General features: G+C 37.6%; 1 protein-coding gene across 3 annotated transcripts in view; it reads left to right on the top strand.

Moving 5' to 3' along the window:
* Positions 1 to 12,078, top strand: part of NCK1 (NCK adaptor protein 1) — an 83,451-nt gene that overhangs the window by 14,570 nt on the left and 56,803 nt on the right. The gene's annotated exons all lie outside the window — the stretch shown is intronic.

Raw genomic sequence — 12,078 nt, forward strand, 5'->3', positions numbered from 1 at the left:
CACTAAGTGTCCAGTAAATATTTCTCAAGTGAATGATTCAGTGAGGCAATACAGTTAGGTACCAAGGTTAAGGAGTTTTGAGGAAGGAGTAAAAGGCTATTAGGCTTATTATAGCAACTTTTCTCAAGAGATTTATTTATTTTTGAATATTACAGTAAGTTAGAATTGTACCAAAAGCTCGTATAGAGATAATAATTATGAGTTTATTTTGAAATATTTTTAGTAGGAATTTTCTGACTTGAAACTATACAAAATCATAGCAATACAGTGACAGTTCATCTGTTCTGGTTATGCTTCTTTAACCACATCCTTTTACTGAGTCTTATACCGGAAACATTTTTAATGCAGGTGCTCCTTAGAAAGGAAATCTCCTTTAATGTACTTTGAATTGAGTAAGTTTTTATTTAATATTAAAAAGAAATTAGGTAAAGTAGGCTTATTATTCTAGTAATGGAAGAGTTTGTAACACTGATATAAAGACAGTGGTCACCAGAAGTTCTGAGGGGAGGGAGAGGGAAGAATCATTGTAATGGGGCATTTTGAGACACTGGAATCGTTCTGCTTGATATTACAGTGATGGATACAAGCCGTTATACATTTTTTTCAAAACCTATAAAATTGTGCGGTGCAAAGTGTGAAACAATGTAAACTATAGACCATGCTTAATAGCAATGCTTCAGTATGTGTTCATCAGTTGTAATAAATGTACCACACTAATGAAAGATTTTAATGAGGGAGAGCGGAGGAGGGGGAGGGAGGTGAGGTATATGGAATCACCTATATTTTCGACGTAACATTTATGTAATCTAAAGCTTCTTTTAAAAATTTTTTTTTAAAAAGAAATGAGGGTGTATTTTAAATAGAAACATAGTTTAATGATATGTCAGATTGTGTTAATACACACCTGAGTGGTTTTGTTGTTGTTGTTTTGGTATGGAGCTTGATTTTGGATAGTATGGATAGTATACTGAGAAATTCCATTTCCAGTCTGTCAGTCTGTAGAGGTCACACAGTTCTGTCCCCAAATAAACTAGGGGAACGAGGGAGCTTTCTTGCATACCTTTTCATTCTTATATTTTTAACATTTGTTCATCTTTTTTTAACATTTGTTCATCTTTAATGGGTTAGCTGGGCAGTGTTTGAAACTCTCCTATAGCTTGCATGATCAGGCATTTTAACATCTTAACATTATATGTTAAGATGAATTATTGTTGCCTTTCTCCTGATCAGTACTTGTAAGAATAGTAGTTTGGATTAAAGGATAAGGTAAAAATGTAGGCAGGTAAGGGAAGAAGTGTTTAAAAATGAAGGGGAGGAGAAAAAGAAGTTGAAAGATAATTAGTGAAAAGAGCCATCTCATGTTTTTGTTACCTTTTTCTTTTGGTTTCAACTTGGCAGTGAATTCACAATAAAAGTTGCTTTGACAATCGCAAATAAATGGTGACTTTAGGCTTATTTGCTACCTGGAACAGACAGCTTCCTTATCATTAAAGCCAGTGCAAATATAGTTGAATTTATATTTCCATACAATTGGTAGTGGAATTTTTAGGTGGGATAGGAGGATAGGGCAGGGAAAGAATAACTGTATACTAGGTACTGTGCTAAGTGTTTTATGTATTGTGTACTCCTCACAATAACCTGTAGGTAGGTGTTACAGAAGCACAGACACATTGTGTGTTCACTATCACACAGATAATATGTAGCAGAGCAAAAATTTAAATGGTGTTTTTTCTCTTCTCTTCCAATTATTTTAAAAATCATCACTGTGCTTCATTTTACAGTTCCATTCAGTCACTGAGTATTGTTGGCTTTTTAAAAAACAGCAGTGTTGAGATATCACATACCATATAATTCACCCATTTAAAGTGTACCATTCAGTGGCTTTTAGTATATTCACAGAGCTGTGCAGCCACCACCACCACAATCAATTTTAGAACATTTTCATCATCTGAGAAAGAAACCACATGCCCCCTATTCATCACCCCCAACTATCCCGTCCCCCTAGTCCTAGGCTACCACTAATCTTTCTGTCTTTATGGATTTGCCTATTTTAGATATTTCATATGAATGGCACATACAATATATGGTCCTTTGTAACTAGCTTCTTTTACTTAGCATAATGTTTTAAAGGTTAATCCATGTTGTGGCATATATCAGTATTTTATTTCTTTTTGTTGATGAATAATATTCCCTAGTATGGGTATACCACATTTTATTAGGCATTCATCAGTCAATAGACAATATTAAGAATAATGCTGTGATGAACATTCATATACATATTTTTGTGTGGACATACACTTTCGTTTCTCTTGGATATATACCTAGGAGTGGGATTGCTGGGCTATATGGTAACTCTTATCCTTTTGAGGAACTGCCAAACTCTTTTCCAGCCTGTTTGTACCATTTTATGTTCCTACCAGCAGTGTATGAGGCTCCACTGTTTTTAAAGAGAAGTTGTAGATTTACAGAAAATCGTGCAGAAAACATAGAATTGCCATATACCTATCCTCACACATATAGTTTTCCCTATTAATACCTTGTGTTAATGTGGTATCTTTGCTACAGTTGATAAAAGATTATTATTGTTATTGTTATTATTATTATACTGTTAACTATAGTCCATAGTTTACATTAGGGACCACTATGTTGTACAGTCCTATGGTATGTTCTTTTCAAAATTTTTATTCTAGTAACTTAGATAATACCTAAAATGTCTCCTTTTAGCCACATTCATACATACAGTTTAGTGGTGTTAATTCTATTCACAATGTTGCACTATCATTACCACCATCCATTTCTAAAACTTTTCTGTCATTCAGTACAGAAACTCTGTACTAATTAAGCATTAACTCCTCATTTTTTACCCTATCCTCTGGTAACCTGTATTCTGGTTTCTGACTTTATGAATTTGGTTACTGTAATTCATATCAATGAGAGCATATAATATTTGTCTTTTTGTGTCTGGTTTATTTCACTTACCAAGATGTTTTCAGGGTTCAGCCATGTTGTCACATGTATCAGAAGTTCATTCCCTTTTTTAAAAAAATATTTTAAAAAATTTATCTCCCCCCAACACACACACTCTTTGCTCTTGTTAATCTGCTCTCTGTGTCTAGTTTGTTGTGTGCTAATTTTTTTAAGAGGCACCAGGAATTGAAACCAGGACCTCTTGTAGGAGAGAGGCGCCCAATCTCTTGAGCCACCTCTGTTCCCTGCTTGTTGTGTCTCTCATTGTGTTTTCTCGTTGTGTCTCTTCCTTGCATCATCTTGTTCCGTCACCTTGCCATGCCAGCTCCCTGTCTTGCTTGTTTTCTTTTGGTGGCACTGGGAACCAAACCTGGGAACTCCCATGTGGTGGACAGGCACCCAGCTGCTTGAGCCACATCTGCTTCCCCGTCATTCCTTTTTTGCAACTGAATAATATCCCATTGCATATACATATCACATTTTGTTTATCCATTCATTTGTTAGTGGACACTTGGATTACTTTCATCTTTTGGCAGTTGTGAATAATATGAGGCTTTTTTTTTTTTTTTAAACACAAAACAACTTCTTTTGTCTATATTCTCTGTTGTCCTTCTAGTTCAGAACACATTACCTCTGATTGACTTATTTGAACAATTTCCGTATCTGGCCTCTGGTGATAATCGTGTAACTCTGACTTTCTGCTCACCCCTTTTCACCAGTCTATAATTCTGTTCATTGTGTCATAAAAATTTAGACTTGAAAGGAACTGTAGAGAATCATGTAAGTCAAACCATTTGTTTTATTATTTATGAAGCTGAGATAAATGAAGGAAGGTGACCCAAAATTATATAGTGAACTAGTGGAAGAGTCAAGACTAGACCCTCTGGTGTGTATGTATATAGCATACATTTTATTAAATCATCTTTTTTTTTTTTACTGTGTCTAAAACTCTTTACCTGTCTCAATATTGCCCCTTATGCCCTCCCTAAAGTATAGTCTTCAAACAAGGATTTATATGCAGGTAATTTGGGAGATGAGCTTGGGGAAGAAAAACAAGGGGCCAAGGAAAATGGAACAAGAAGAAAAGCCAATACAAGAATGTTACATCAGTCTCTTCATGTCTCTGGCAACTAGGGCTCAATCCCACTGGGTACTTTTGAGGATCTAAATGCTTCTCAGAATTCTACTCAAAGATGAACAAGGCTAAACCTTTAACCACCTGTTCTTGTTCTCTGTCTTGAGGGTTTCCTGGTGGCGGCAGGGTGGATGGGGTTTTGTAGTTGTTATAACTTCTTTCTCCTCCCCTCCTCATTTTTGGGCTATATAGAAAAGCCTGCCAGGTTGGCTCTTAGTGCTGTCCTTCTTCATGGCCTCAAGCTACAGAGCAGAAAGCAAAATATTCAAGTGAGTACTGTGGGAAAAGTAAGTGAAAACTTACCTGGAACTATCAGCCTTAGTTTAGTGTAAAAGGCAGTATAATGCCTCCCCTCCCCCAGATCTACATCTTAATCTTTGAAATCTGTGACTAAATTGCCTTACAGGATGTTTTAGTTTTCTGGGCTGCTGGAGCAAATACCATGAAATGGGTTCGGTTAAACAGTGGGAATTTACTCATTCATGGTTTCGAGATTAGGAAAAGTCCACATCAAGGCATCATCAAGGCGGTACTTTCTTAAGACTGTGGCTTCTTGGGCTGGCTGCTGGCAGTCCTTTTTCCTTAACTTGTCACATGGCAGGGCACTTGGCTGTGTCTCCTGGTCTCCCTTCTCTTCCTAGTTTCATTGATGTTCAGCTTCTGGCTGCTCCCTCCGTGGCTTTCTTTCTGTGTCTGAATTTCATTCCACTTATAAAGGGCTCCAGCAATAGGATGAAGATCCATCCTGACTGAGGTGGGCCACACCTTAATTGAAGTAATCTTATAAAAAATTCCTCCTTAACAGTGGAGTCACACCTATAGGAATGGATTAGATTTAAAAACATGTTTGTTTTTTTTTTTTTTTCCTGGGGTACATAAAGCTTCAAACCACCACAGACTGCAAAGGGGACTTTGTAGATGTAATTAAGCTTATGGGACCTTGAGATGTGGAGATTATCCTGGATTATCTAGGTGGGCCCAATATCATCATAAGGGCCTAGTAAGAGGGAGCTGGTTATGCCAGTCTAGAAGATATGACAGTGGAAGGACAGGTCAGAATGATATGGCCAGGAGCCAAGGAATGCAGGTGGCCCTAGAGCCTCCAGAAGGCATACAGGCTTTGATTTTAGCCATGTAAAACCTGTTTCAGACTTCTGACCTCCAGAACTATAAGATAATAAATTTGTGTTGTTTTAAGCTACTAAGTTTGTGGTAATTTATTAAAAAACGATAATAAACTAATATATCTAGAATCACAGGAGAGGCTAGATGTATGAAGGTCAGGTACAAGTGACTTCTGCTATAATCCACCTCTTGTTCTGCTCAGGTCTGCTTGGACCCTACATTGAGTCTAATATATCACTGACCCTCCAAGATTGCAAGGTACAATCTGTTCAACAGAAATATAAGAAAAGTTTATGTTCCAAGCTAAAATCACTGCTATTGGAACTAGTGTTTAGGCAGGTATACATTACTTTCCTTTTTCACCAATTATTCTTGATTTCCCCTATACTTGGCGAGAACTTCCATTGGTCTAGGTTGTTTATAATCTTTAGATTTTTCATTCTTGAAGGATCTGAGCCCCCTTTTTGCCTTGCCCATTTTGGGCCATGGTTGTTGCAATTTCCTACATAACCTGTTATTAATCCTGGACAGACAAGTGAATCCCTTGAATTCCGGACAGACTGTACCCTGTCCCTATTGTGTACAGCTACTCCTAATGATAATCAGGGTCAGTTATCACTACTAGTGTAGTTATTCCTTTCTTTGCCTTCTGGTCTTTCAGCTTGAGGAGCCCAAAGTGACTAAAGTGGTGGTTGTATCCTTAAGCTCAGTGGAACATTATTGTGTCCTCTGGTGGAAGCATTTCCCTCAGGACCTCTAATATATCAGACCGTTAAAGTTGTGGGGGTGGAAAACCCAGATTCCATAAGTTAGTTGCTGGAAGTGATGGGAAAGAGTCAATCCAACTTCTGTCCCTTGGTTTCTGGACTCTTGGATTCTTGGTTTTAGGGATATATACTATAGCCATTGGTTAAGTGCATATGCAGGATCCTGGAAGACCAGCAGGGTGAATCCTTAGTTGAGCATTTAACATACCACTCCATCATTCTGATAGTCTGGTAGTTTCCAGGTAATGTGATATGTTGGAGAACTGTGAATGTTGTATCTCCTTCACCAGAACTGTGTCCTTTGGTTTGAGGTGATGTTAAAGTGGATTCTATAGGTAAAGCAAGCATTTTGAAGCCTTTGGAACGTGAGTACTGGGCAGAAATATTGTAAGTGGTACTCTGGACAGGGAAGGCAAACCCATTTCTAGAGCAGGTGTAAATTCTGGTAATGATGAAGTATTGTCCAACCAGAATGCAAGGATTCCATCATCATCCTGCACCTGCTCAGTGATAATGTCTGACAAGTTACTCTTTGCAATTCTGTAGTGATCCTAATCTTGGTTGAATTTTATCTCTTCCAATAAGACTTTTTATTTTGACATTTTCCAGAAGTAAGTTGATGTTTTTGATAATATTTCTGCTGATGCATAGAAATTTAAAATTTTAATGCCAACTATCTGATTGCATTTATATAAAATTCAAGACAAGGCAAAATTGTAGTGACAACCCATCAGTGATTGCCAGGGGAGAGGGGATTGATTATTAAGTGGCACAAAGGGAACTTTCTGGGGTGGTGGAAATATTTTAAGTCTTGATTGTGGTGCTGGTGACACAACTATATAAGTTTGTCAAAGCTCATCAAACTCTATACTTAAAATCATTATGGATGGGGACCGGGTGTAGCTCAGTGGTTGGTGCCTGCTTTGCATGAACGAGGTCTTGTGTTCAATCTCTGGTATCTCCTTAAAAAAAAAAATCAGTATGTAAATTACATCTCGAAGCTAATTTTAAAGAAAGAGGAGAATTTAATGTACTCATATTTATCTTTTCCATATTTATCTTTGCCTTTATGGTTTACACTTTTTGTTTCTTAAGTTTGAGAAACCTTTCCCTACTCTAAGATAGTTTATTTCTGATTTTCTGTTTCATTCATTATCGTTCTTTATTTCCCTTATGCTTTCTTCAGGTTTTTTTCTTGATAACAAGGCAAGCTGAGCCCTTTTTGTTCTGCTACAAACTAAGTAAGACTAAAAGTATATCAGTTGAGTCCCATTTTTTGGTAGTGTAGTACTTTTATTATTCATTTCTTATTTGTAAAATTTAAATTGTGATTTCCTCTTTAACCAATTGTTTGAGTCTACTTTTAAGTTTCCAGACATTTAAAAAATATTGGTGAGTTCAGTATTAGAGAACATAGTCTCAGATATAAGTTCTTGGAATTTTTTTGTGTTCCTTTCTGATCCTAATAAATAATCAGGTTTGGAAAATGTTCCATGTGTATTTGAAATAATTATGTCCTTATTTTTTGTTTGGTGGAAGATTCTCTATATTAACCATTAGATCAAACTTTTAATTTTGTGGGTCAGGTCTTCTGTATCCTTCCTTATAGTGAACTTCCTGATCTGTCAGTTTCTAATAGTTGAAGATTTGATTGGCTGAAGTGGTCCAAGATTTGATTAATTTTTTTCAATTTTATTGTTTTTGCCTTATTTAAGAGTGAAGTACATGTAAAGTCTTAATATAATTTCTTAGTGGATTATTTTATTACTATACATCATGCCTCTCCATACCTATTAATGTTGCCTTAAAGTTGTTTTGTCTGTTAAAATTGCTGCACTTTTTTTGTTAATGTTTGCCCAAGTAGTTTTTCATTCATTTTCACCCTTTCTCTGTTAATGTTTTGGTTATCTCTTAGAAGCATTTTTAGTTGAATTTTGTATTTTATATTTTTATCTATTCTTATAACCTCTATTTTATATATGAATTAAATTCATTTGTATCTATTTGACTATGATATATCTGGATTTATTTCTCTTTTTCTTCCTTTTTAAAAAAATCTTTACCATGCTTTTTCTTTGCTTCTCTTCCCTTTTCTTGTCTTCTGAAGAATTAATCATTGAATATGGACCATAACTCATTCTCATATCATGTAACAAAACTGGGAATGTAGAGTCTTAGCTATTGACCTCATTGACACAAGTTGTCATGTTCTTATGAGGCATCAACTTCAGTCCCCAATCCTTGTGTGTCCAGTATGCTAGGAACTTGTGATACAGTGATAAACAAGAGACAACACCTTTGACCCAACCCTTTATAATTTAGTCTCTTCAAGAATTATTGTTTCGGCGGCGGACTTGGCCCAGTGGTTAGGGTGTCCGTCTACCACATGGGAGATCCGCGGTTCAAACCCCGGGCCTCCTTGACCCGTGTGGAGCTGGCCCATGCGCAGTGCTGATGCGCACAAGGAATGCCCTGCCACACAGGGGTGTCCCCCACGTTGGGGAGCCCCACAAGCAAGGAGTGTGCCTCGTAAGGAGAGCTTCCCAGTGCGAAAGAAAGTACAGCCTGCCCAAGAATGGTGCCGCACACATGGAGAGCTGACACAAAATGACACAACAAAAAGAAACACAGATTCCCGTGCTGCTGACAACAACAGAAGCGGACAAAGAAGAAGACGCAGCAAATAGACACAGAGAACAGACAACCGGGGCGGGGGGAAGGGGAGAGAAATAAATAAATAAATCTTTAAAAAAAAAAAAAAAGAATTGTTGTTTCTACTGTAGTAGTGATGATATTCCTGAAAGTTCTTGTTGAAGTAGAATTGGAAGCATTTACTCTTCAGAAGTATTCCCTGGAGATCATCCCAGAGGTTACGTTTATGCACATCTCAGCAGGATTCCATTGACTGTCAGTGTAATTATTTCCTCAAATAGTGGGGCTACTGAGGGCTGTGGAGACATTCAGACACTGTAGGCAGGGCTGACAGCTCAGGAGTTTGATACCCAGCCAGTGGGCCCTTCTTTGGAATTTATGCTTCCCAGTGTGACAGAGTTTGGACTCAGCTGTGATTTCCCTACACATGGCTCTTCTGCCCCTTCTGTTTGAACCTATAGTTAGTACTAGATTTGGTAGGTTTGTGTCCAAGAGACTTAAATTTTTGGACTTTCCATGTGCCAGTCAGGTCCTGAATCTCAACAGAGTTGCCGTACCTACTCTCTAGTTCATTGGACTCATCTAGGACAACTAACAAGGAAATGATGATGGACAATGACCATCTCAAGGAACAGAGAGAGTGTGCAATTGCAAGCAAGATAACTCTATCCATCTGCCCCATGGGATCTAAGCCCCCTCTCAATAGAGGTGGAGTGAGTATCGCTATCCTGGAATCCTCAGGATTGGGAAAAATGGTGGACTAGAGTAGATTTACTGTTATTCTATTATAGATTTATTTTGATTCTAGCAATGGAAGCACTTTTATTATTGATCAGGAGGCAGTGGCCCTCCAGAGGATCTGAGGGGAGGGAAAGGGAAAAATAGCTGTAATATGGGGGCATTATTGGGACATTGGAATTGTCTTGAATGACATTGCAATGACAGATACAGGCCATTATATATCTTGTCATAACTTACAATATTGTGCAGGAGAGGATTTGAACTATAATGTAAACTATAATCCACACTTAGTGCAATGCTCCAATATGTGCTCATCAATTGTAACATGTACCACACTAATGAAGGATGTTGTTAATGTGGGAAAGTGTGGGAGGGGTAGGGAGTGGTGCATAGGGAAATTTCATACATTTTATATGTAACAAATTTGTAATATAAGTATCTTTAAAAATAATTTTAAAAAAAGCGCTCTCTATAAAATATAATAAAGGAATGGTTAGTGACAAATACTTTTAGAAAAAAACAAAAGCATATGGTCCTTTATAATAGCAAAATAGTCTGTTTATCAAAGAGTACGCATATCATACAAAACTTTATAGTCTTTTTTAAAAATTGTGGTCTTGGCCTTTTCTTAACATTCCTTCACCCGCATTTGTGGGGACCCTTAGTTTTAATAATTGATAGAATCATATTTTTTAAGTTAGTTTTTAAAAAATACTAGAATTTAAACACAAAGCAACAGTATGTAAAATTGAAAAAGAATTTTAAAAGATACAATCTCCTTGTCAAAAGTGAAATATTTTATCTGTAGAAGTAGTGGACTGAAAGTAGTTTGGAAAGTAGCGCTGAAGCCATGGCTTTGCCAGGATTTAGATATGGAAATAGGTCAAGGTGACCCTGAATTCATGTCCTGCAATATCATCTCTCTCAGAGAGTCACACATGAGATTAGAGACCAGAGCTAGGGACACTTAGTAAAAACTAGAGACAGCAGTAGGATGCTCCTTTTCTTGAGCCAAGCTGCAACTGACGGCTGCTTGTGACTAAGGCTTTTACGGTCACATCTAACTCCAAAGGAGGCTAGAATTTCGGTTTATTTTATTGTGAGCACCATGTGCCAAGTTCAAAATTGAGGAGTTCTGTTGCTTAGGAAGAAGAGAACAGGTATATAGGTGGGCAACTAATAGTCTCTACCATAGGGAAGTACAGAAATTATAATGAGTATGTTTTAGTTTCCTAGGCTGCTCAAAGCAAACACTATGAAATGGATCAACCTAAACAATGGCAATTTATTCACTCATGGTTTTGAGGCTGAGAAAATGTCCAAGTCAAGACATCATCAGGGTCATGCTTTCTTCACAAAGACCTCCTCCGGGAGAGCTTCGGCTCTTCTGTCACATGGCAAGGCACATGGCAATATCTTCTGGTCTCTCCCTTCTCTTCTGGGTTCTGTTGATTTCAGCTTCTGGCATCTGTGGCTTTCCCATCACTCTCTCTGTGTTCTGTTTATAAATGACTCTAATAATAGGATTTAAGACCCATCCAGAATGGGGAAACTGAAGTAGTCTTATCAAAAGGTCCTACTTAAAATTACAATGGGTTTACACCTACAGGAATGTATTAGACTAAAGAACATGTTTTTCTGGGGTACATACAACTTCAAACCACCACAGAGTACAAAAGAATTTCAGAATTTATTGTTTTTTTGTTGCAGTACTGGGACTAGGGATCAAACTTGGGACCTTGTATGTGGGAAGCCAGCACTCAACCACTGAGCCACATCGGCTCCCCTGAGTTGGTTTCTTTGTTTTACTTGTTGTTTTGTCCTTGTTTTTGGGAGGCACCAGGAACCAAACCTAGGACCTCCCATGTGGGAGCAGGGGAGCTCAACTGCTTGAGCCACATCTCCCAGAATTTGAGATTCAGTGGGTAATAAAAAGGCAAAAGTTAGGTGGAAGAACAAAGAAGGAAGTGACTGACTGCTCAGAGATGTCTGGGAAAATGGAGCAAAGAAAACAAATGTGAATTGGGTCTTAAAGGATATGTAGGAGTTTCCTGAAGGAGGAAGGGCATGCTAAACTGAGACCTGAGACAGTGCAAAGAGCCGAAAGTCATGATGGTAATTTCATAAATGTTAATTCCTGTATGCATGGTAGTCTCCTGGGGTGCCAAGGATATAAAATGAAGACTTTGTCTGTGTAAGAGCTTTTTGTGTGTAAATGAGAGACATCATTTAAGCAGCCAATTTCAGTGGCAGTATGTTGAGTGCTTTAATAAAAGAAATGGAAGTTGTTCAGGAACCTAATTCCTTCTGATCCGATGAGGCTTCCTGGAGAAATAGGCCTTAAGCTTAGGTCCCAAAGGAGGAGTACACAGCTAAACAGCCTTCAAGCATCTCAAATTGAGAGAACAAAACACAGATCTTTATGTATGGCTAGAGTATAGGTGGAGAATACTGGAAGTTGTAACCCTGTTAAGAAATGTGGACTTTATCCTGAGGGCTAGGAGGAACTGGTGAAAGATTTTCAGCAGAGGAGTCAAACTTAGATTTGTGCTTTAGAAAGATTACTGGTTGCAGTGTGGAGCCTAGGTTGTGGGGAATTTAGTAATTAACAAACAGAAAGCCTGGTATTGTTTAAGGAAAACTGTTAAAACTCTTTATTCAAATTTTATCTTTACTGCTGTGGCAAAAGAA

The sequence above is a fragment of the Dasypus novemcinctus genome, chromosome 4, assembly GCF_030445035.2.
Source record: "Dasypus novemcinctus isolate mDasNov1 chromosome 4, mDasNov1.1.hap2, whole genome shotgun sequence".
Lineage (NCBI taxonomy): Eukaryota > Metazoa > Chordata > Mammalia > Cingulata > Dasypodidae > Dasypus > Dasypus novemcinctus.